Source organism: Mus caroli, unplaced genomic scaffold (genome assembly GCF_978045245.1).
Source record: "Mus caroli unplaced genomic scaffold, Mus_caroli_1 scaffold_4, whole genome shotgun sequence".
Lineage (NCBI taxonomy): Eukaryota > Metazoa > Chordata > Mammalia > Rodentia > Muridae > Mus > Mus caroli.
The window spans coordinates 8,918,429-8,926,263 of NW_028227259.1; the positions used below are offsets into that span (position 1 = coordinate 8,918,429).

Genomic DNA, 7,835 nt, shown 5'->3' on the forward strand with positions numbered 1-7,835 from the left:
AGAGCATAAGAGGGAGAGAAGGAAGGAGAATGGAGGCAGATATGAACCAGCATGTCCTGAACCAGCCACTGTTTTGATATCATAAGGTTAGAATAATTGGGATTGAAAGAACCTAGTGGGGAAACCCCCACTGAACTCCCGATTCGGCATGCACCCAAGAATCATGAACAAACAGACCGCCTTGATGTAAAAACATGAGGTAGTTTTAATGGTGGAGCTCCAGGTCGAAACATATCTCATGCAAAAGACAGTGGATTCGACCATGAGGCTTGGAAGCTAAGGGTTTTTATAGAAAAGGGGCTGGGGCTGGGGGAAGAATTGGCACGGTTTCACATGATTGGTTCATTCAAACATCAGCAGGGAGGAATTGGTGCGGTTTCACATGATTGGTCCATTTAAACATCAGCAGCCTGTTTAACATTTAACTTAGGTCAGAAGGGTGGGAGATAGGGAGGCACCGGGCCAGACCGGCATGCCATTCTCTTTATCTTTATGGCCAAGCAGCCTCAGGAATGTCTTAAAGACGGGCCTGCCTGGGCATGTCCTGGTCTGTTCTGCTATGTTCTCAGCCCCAGGTTTCAAAGCTCACAAACAACTCTTTGGGCTATTTGATATAAATTACATGAATCACAGGTCTCAAGTTTTATTTTCTTTCAGGATAAAGCCTCTATCATTATCAATTGGCTCTGAAATTGTTGTATTGGCATCTTGTAAATTGTGATTTTATTGATACATAAATCTGATTGGTTAACCATAATTGTAAGCATTTTGTAAGAGTTTTGATTCTGCCGGTGCCGGGCGTGGTGGCGCACACCTTTAATCCCAAGCACTCCGGAGGCAGAGGCAGGCGGATTTCTGAGTTTGAGGTCAGCCTGGTCTACAGAGTGAGTTCCAGGACAGCCAGGACTACACAGAGAAACCGTCTTTTTTTGGGGGGGGGGGAGGGGGGGGTCGAGACAGGGTTTCTCTGTGTAGCCCTGGCTGTCCTGGAACTCACTCTGTAGACCAGGCTGGCCTGGATCTCATAGATCCTCCTGCCTCTGCCTCCCAAGTGCTGGGATTAAAGGCGTGCGCCACCACACCCTGCAAGAAACCCTGTCTTGGAAAAAAACAAACAAACAAAAAAAACCAAAGAGTTTTGATTCTACTGGGTAAATGGGTGTTGAGATGAGATGGCTGACCGTGGTGTGTGTGAGGAGTTTCGTGGTAGCAAGGGGGGCCTGGGGGTGGGTGGGTGCCAGAGAGTTGATCCATTGAGAGACCGTCAAGTTGAGAGCACCGGGCGGGAGCCCTATGGCCTGGTAGGGCCAAAGAGTTGGCAGGTTGAGAGACGCAGGAGTGCAGAGAGTTGGCGGGTTCATTTTGAACATTTCACACTGAAAGGAAATAAAACTTGAGACCTGTGATTCATGTAATGTATGTCAAATAGCCCAAAGAGTTGTTTGTGAGCTTTGAAACCTGGGGCTGAGAACATAGCAGAACAGACCAGGACATGCCCGGGCAGGCCCATCGCCTCCCTATCTCCCACCCCTCTGACCTCAGGCTGCTGATGTTTAAATGGACCAATCATGTGAAACCGCGCCAATTCCTCCCCCAGCCCCACTCCTTTTCTATAAAAACCCCTAGCTTCCAAGCCTCGTGGTCGAATCCACTGTCTCCTGTGTGAGATACGTTTCGACCCGGAGCTCCACCATTAAAATACCTCGTGTTGTTACATCAAGGCGTTGTGTTCTATTCGTGATTCTTGGGTGCACGCTGAATCGGGAGTTGGGTGGGGGTTTCCCCACTAGGTTTTTTCAACACAACAATCTGTGACTGCCCTGAGAAGAGGACATTGTCCAAGTCGGCCTTCTTGGCTCATTCTATTGTTTTATTCATTTCTGATTCCTCTTTTCCTGATGTCTAGTGTTCCTGGTAACTCATGTAAAATGAGCAAGACGTGAGTACGAGAGCCAGGAGAAGGTCAGATTGGAGAAAAGCACGTGACCCTGATGTTGCTCACAGTCCATCCACACAACTGGTGTTGTGTTTTTATTGGCCTTATCTGTTGAATTAGTTTGCTACATAGCCAAGGTTGGCCTGAATTCCCGTTTCTTCACCACCCTGAGTGGTAAAATTACAGGAATGCACTACTGCAGCCAGCTCAGACAAGACAGCTTCAAACTATCCTGGGTAAGGCAGGGATGTGTGCACATGTGTGTGTGTCTATGTGTGCTGGGATCTTACTTTAAAAGAAATAAGATTAAAGATCAAATTTAGGTGTGAATGTTCATAGATATCATATATAAACATAATATATTCCTACCCTTTGAAGATCAGATGGGAATCTGTGTTAGGTTTCAACCCTAGGACCAGGAACTGAGGTACATATTTTACATATAAAAGCAGACCTGGCCTCCAGATTCTCCCAGCATATCCTGCCTTCAACCCAGAACTTTCCAAGACATGGGCTGGGCTGCCCTTCCTTCAGCGGTTCCTCCCTATGTAATCCTGACCTTTTGTGCCCTCTCCCTCTCCTCCCCCTCCCCTCCTCTCTCCCCTCCCTCCCTCCTCCTCTTTCTGCATACACACCCTTTCTCTCTTCCCCCGCCCCCCATGGTGAATTCCTTGGCTCAGTCCTTGGGGACAATAAACGTACCCAAGAGAACTTTCTAGTAAACCTGCCTTTAATATATTCTCATCTGGCTTGAGCTGGTTACTACACCAGCAGAGAAACAACCTATCAATCTGAAGGATTAACTTAATCCTAAAAATGGCAAGGAGTGTCAGCATCTCACTGTGAGAACAGTAGACACAGAGAGGTCAGAAGCAGAAGCCTCCAGGCAAAACACAGCAGGAAACAGACAGAAAGTAGATCAGTCAAAGACCACACTGTGCCTGGCAGAAGCATGGAGGAACCAGGGAGTTAAGGCTGAGGCACTGTGATTCCCTTTGGGGATGATGCAGTGGTCTGAGTACGTAGTGGTGAATAGTCAACCTCCACTGAGCTCCTGGTGAGTGACTGTGCTTCTGGTCACACACACTTCAGTTTAATTTTCATATGCCTTGACTGGGTACTTCCAAACCTCTCCTCAGCTATCACACTCCCCTCCGGTATTCCTTAGCTAACATTTACTAAATCTATATTTTATCTTTGCTGCCCCAGACTCAAGTTGGAGAGTGGTCCCTGGGGCCACTTCCCTGACTCTTTTTTTGTTTTGTTTTGTTTTTTGAGACAGGGTTTCTCTGTATAGCCCTGGCTGTCCTGGAACTCACTTTGTAGACCAGGCTGGCCTCGAACTCAGAACTCCGTCTACCTCTGCCTCCCGAGTGCTGGGATTAAAGGCGTGTGTCACCATGCCTGTCTTCACTTCCCTGACTCTTACATGTTGGTGGTGGGCTCTTAATTCTTATCTCTCTGCTTCCTCATCATAGTGTGGTCCATCCTACGCCCCTCTCATGGCAGAATTCATTGTTCTCCCCTGCATTTCTTGCCTGGGAATCCTAAAAATCGTGCCTCTGTCTCTCTGCCCAGTCAACTGCCCAGTGGCAACTTTATTTCCCAATCAGAGCCAACTGGGGGCAGGCATCCTTTAGCCTAAGTGCAGGACACTGCAAACAGGTTTTTGGGTAACATAATTAGCATGAGAACACAAGCTGCTACATGAATGAGAATGCCCCCCCCCCCCGCCCCCCAGGCTCATACTTCAATGCTTAATCACCAGGGAGTAGAAACTGCTTGAGAAGGGTTAGGAGGTGTGGCCTTGTTGGAGCTCATTGGGAGTGAGCTTTGAGGTTTCAAAAACCCAGGCTAGGTCCAGTCCCTCTCCTTGCCTGCTGCCTGCAGATGAGGATGGAAAGCTCTTAGCTACTGCTCCAGTGGCATGCCTTGCCTCTATGAACATCATGAACTAATTCTCTAAAACTATAAGGAAGCCCCCAATTGATTGCTTTCTCTTATAAGAGTTGCCTTGGTCATGTGTTTTTCACAGAAATAGAGCAGTAACTGAGAAGGCTAGGCTGACTCCATTGACAGGTTTCAAATTGGCAGTTCAGGAGGTGAGGCCTAAATGTATATTTCCAAGAATTGGGCAAGTCCAGGCCTTAGAAGCTGCCTGCTACCTGGCCTGAGGCAACGATAGTGGATCAGCAGCAGTTTCCAGCATCTACACCCTGGTAATGGAATGTCCCTAGAAATTGAGCAAGGTAAATGTCACCTACCCTAAAATCCCCTAATGTGCTTTAAATCAGGCCTGCGAGCTTACTTGGTTGTCTCTCTATTTTGGTAGTGGGAGGTTCCAGCATGTGGGTGTCTTTGCACTGACATACTGTTTGAGTCCAGAATATCATTCTTTGGCAAATCTTGGACCCTTACAAACTAAGAAATTGAAACTATTCTAGGGGGAGGGGAGAAAGGATAAGGAATTTTCAGAGGGGAAACTAGGAAAGGGGGTAACATTTGAAATGTAAATAAAGAAAATATCTAATAAAAGGAAATATTCTAAACTTTAGATCATAGTAATAGCCACACTCCTCTGTGAATTCACTAAACATCAGTGACTATGACTAAGCTACAGTAAAAATGTGATTACATCTTCAAAGAGCAGAGAATAAGCATGCAGTGGCGTCCTGGGAGGAGATAAGACAATGGCAGAGAACTCTAGAAGGTGAGGGGAAATCACCAAACTCCTTGTCTGAACCTCATCGCTGTCATCTGCTCTGCAGCTGGACCACTGAGGCCATCCCAGCCTGGAGGCCGTGCTGTCCTAGCCTCCAGAATGATGAGAATAAGCTGCCATACCTTAATTGATGACTGGAGACACTGATGAGTCTCTCCTCCACTGGTGACCTAACTGCAAGATGGAAACCAGCCTAGCAAGACAGATTCTGTGAAGAAGAAAGGAGTGGGGCACCTACAACTGTCAAATGGGACTCTCCAGACCCAGGCTAAAGGTAACAAAACCATACTCAAATGGCCAAGAATATAGAGAGACAAAATGTGTTGCCTCTCCCTTCACTCCCATTCTGCTGTGGGATTCAGACATATGTGTGTGTACACAAACTCTGATACAATAGAACTTAATGTAGATAGACTGAAAATTATTCTTTCCTGGGTACAACCTTCCTATTAGACATTAAGTTCTAAACGCATGGTTCTGAGACCTCATAGACTTTCTTTCTTTTTAAGATTTATTTTTCATATGTAAGTACACTGCAGCTGTCTTCAGACACCCCAGAAGAAGGCATCAGATCTCATTACAGATGGTTGTGAGCCACCATGTGGTTGCTGGGATTTGAACTCAGGACCACTGGAAGAGCAGTCAGTGACTGCTCTTAACCACTGAGCCATCTCTCCAGCCCAGTTGGGATAGAAAATCTCTCTCTCTCTCTCTCTTTAAGGTTTATTTATTTATTATATGTAAGTACACTGTAGTTGTCTTCAGACACACCAGAAGAGGTCATTGGACCCCATTACAGATGGTTGTGAGCCACCATGTGGTTGCTGGGATTTGAACTCAGGACTTTTGGAAGAACAGTCAGTGCTCTTAACCACTGAGCCATCTCACCAGCCCCCCTCCCCCCTTAATACTTAGTTTATGTATATGAGTACACGGTGGTTGTCTTCAGACACACCAGAAGAGGGCATTGGACCCCATTACAAATGGTTGTGAGCCACCATGTGGCTGCTGAGAATTGAACTCAGGACCTTTGGAAGAGCAGCCAGTGCTCTTAACTGCTGAGCCATCTCTCCAGCCCACTTCATGAAATCCTGTTTCCAAAATGCAAATAGACATAAAACAGAAAAGTTTTAAAAATCTAAAACAAAACTAAACAAAACCCTACACATTTCAGGCAGCCTTAAAGGACAGACTATAAAGTAGGAAAGATGTAGAGATGCTTGAAGAAAAGATTTTATACACACACAACAAAAACCAACCAACAAACAAAACCAGTTCCCTTTCTTTTGTGTGAACAATGCATGGTACATAAAAGCCAGCCCAGAGATATCTGTATGAGGAACAGCTCTGTCTTAGTCAGGGTTTCTATTCCTGCACAAACATCATGACCAAGAAGCAAGTTGGGGAGGAAATGGTTTATTCAGCTTACACTTCCATACTGCTGTTCATCACCAAGGAAGTCAGGACTGGAACTCAAGCAGGTCAGAAAAAGCAGGAGCTGATGCAGAGACCATGGAGGGATGTTCTTTACTGGCTTGCTTCCCCTGGCTTGCTCAGCCTGCTCTCTTATAGAACCCAAGACTACCAGCCCAGGGATGGTCCCACCCACAAGGGGCCTTTCCCCCTTATTCACTAATTGAGAAAATGCCTTACAGCTGGATCTCATGGAGGCATTTCCTCAACTGAAGCTCCTTTCTCTGTGATAACTCCAGTTGTGTCAAGTTGACACACAAAACCAGCCAGTACAAGCTCATAAGGAGAAATCCTCCTCTTTCTAACCCTGTGAGTCTAGGTGAGCTAGGACGCCAATGACAGGTATAAGGAGGGGATCAGAAACAGGATCTACTTTATGAAGATCCTTCACAGCTGCCGCACAGTTCTTTGGTGAGGAGAAACACGGAAGAAGGCAGGTGAAACAAACCTGAAACAACTGGTGCTCGGGCAAAGGCTGGCCTACTTGCTTTCTTGGCTCCTGTTCCACATAAGCAAAGCAGCAATGTCCAATTTGTTTTCATAGTCCAGGTCCCTAACAAACCCTAGCATCTAAAATTCTGTTTGTTTGGTTTGGTTTGGTTTTTTGAGACAGGGTTTCTCTGTGTAGCCCTGGTTGTCCTGGAACTCACTCCGTAGACCAGGCTGGCCTTGAACTCAGAAATCCGCCTAAAATTCTGAAGATCTGAGAGAAAATTCCTGTCCTTTACCTAGGGATTTAATCAAGTCTGTGGAGAAAGTTATCTAAAAGTTTCTCCTGGGTCTTAGAAAATTGAAGGGATTACCACCTTAAATGAAGCCACAAGGAGTCAACAAGATAACTGACTTGGTCTCAGTGTTTAAAAGTCAATAGCATGGAGGAAAGAGGCTCAGAAGCTGTGTGGATATAGCTGTGTAACACTTTCCTGTGTAACGCTCTCCAGCCAAGTATCTCTCTTAATCCTTTTTCTTTTGTTTTATTAAAACAGGGTCTCACTATGTAGCCTAGGTTAGTTTAGATTTTATTTTTCTGACTCTGGCTCCTGATCCCGCAGCTCAGGTTCCTAAGTACCTACATTACTGAGTATCTCTTTTCAAAAGATTTTACAACACAGAAGCAAAGTCAAGATAAATAAGCTTTCCTTTGAAAGAAAGCTGGGTGTTGTGGCACCCTCCTCTAAGCCAGCACTCAGGAAGAAGGAGAAAAAGACCCCAAACTCCAGGCCAAATAAAAGAACACAGGACAGGGGTGGGGTTGTTATAATGGTGTTTACTTGCAACCCTGGCACTCGGGAGGTGGAGGCAGGAAGATTAGGAGTTAAAGATCATCCTCAGCTACACAGCAACAAGTTCAAGGCCAGCCTGGGGTACATGAGGCGCTCTCAAGACAGAAAGCAAACAAAACCCAAGCAAAGCAGATGAGCATACAGAATGAAATGAGAAGCATAACACCATCTATTTATTTATTTTTAAAGATTTATTTATTATTTATATGTAAGTACACTGTATCTGTCTTCAGACACACCAGTAGAGGGCGTCAGATGTCATTACAGATTATTGTGAGCCACCACGTGGTTGCTGGAATTTGAACTCAGGACCTTCGTAAGAACAGTCAGTTCGAGCTGGGCGTGGTGGCCACGCCTTTAATCCCAGCACTTGGGAGGCAGAGGCAGGCGGGTTTCTGAGTTCAAGGTCAGCCTGGTCTAC

General features: G+C 45.9%; 1 pseudogene; it reads left to right on the forward strand.

Annotated features, from left to right (window-relative positions):
* Positions 1 to 793: 793 nt before the first annotated feature.
* Positions 794 to 1,043, forward strand: LOC147004920 (signal recognition particle RNA; annotated as a pseudogene).
* Positions 1,044 to 7,835: the final 6,792 nt, after the last annotated feature.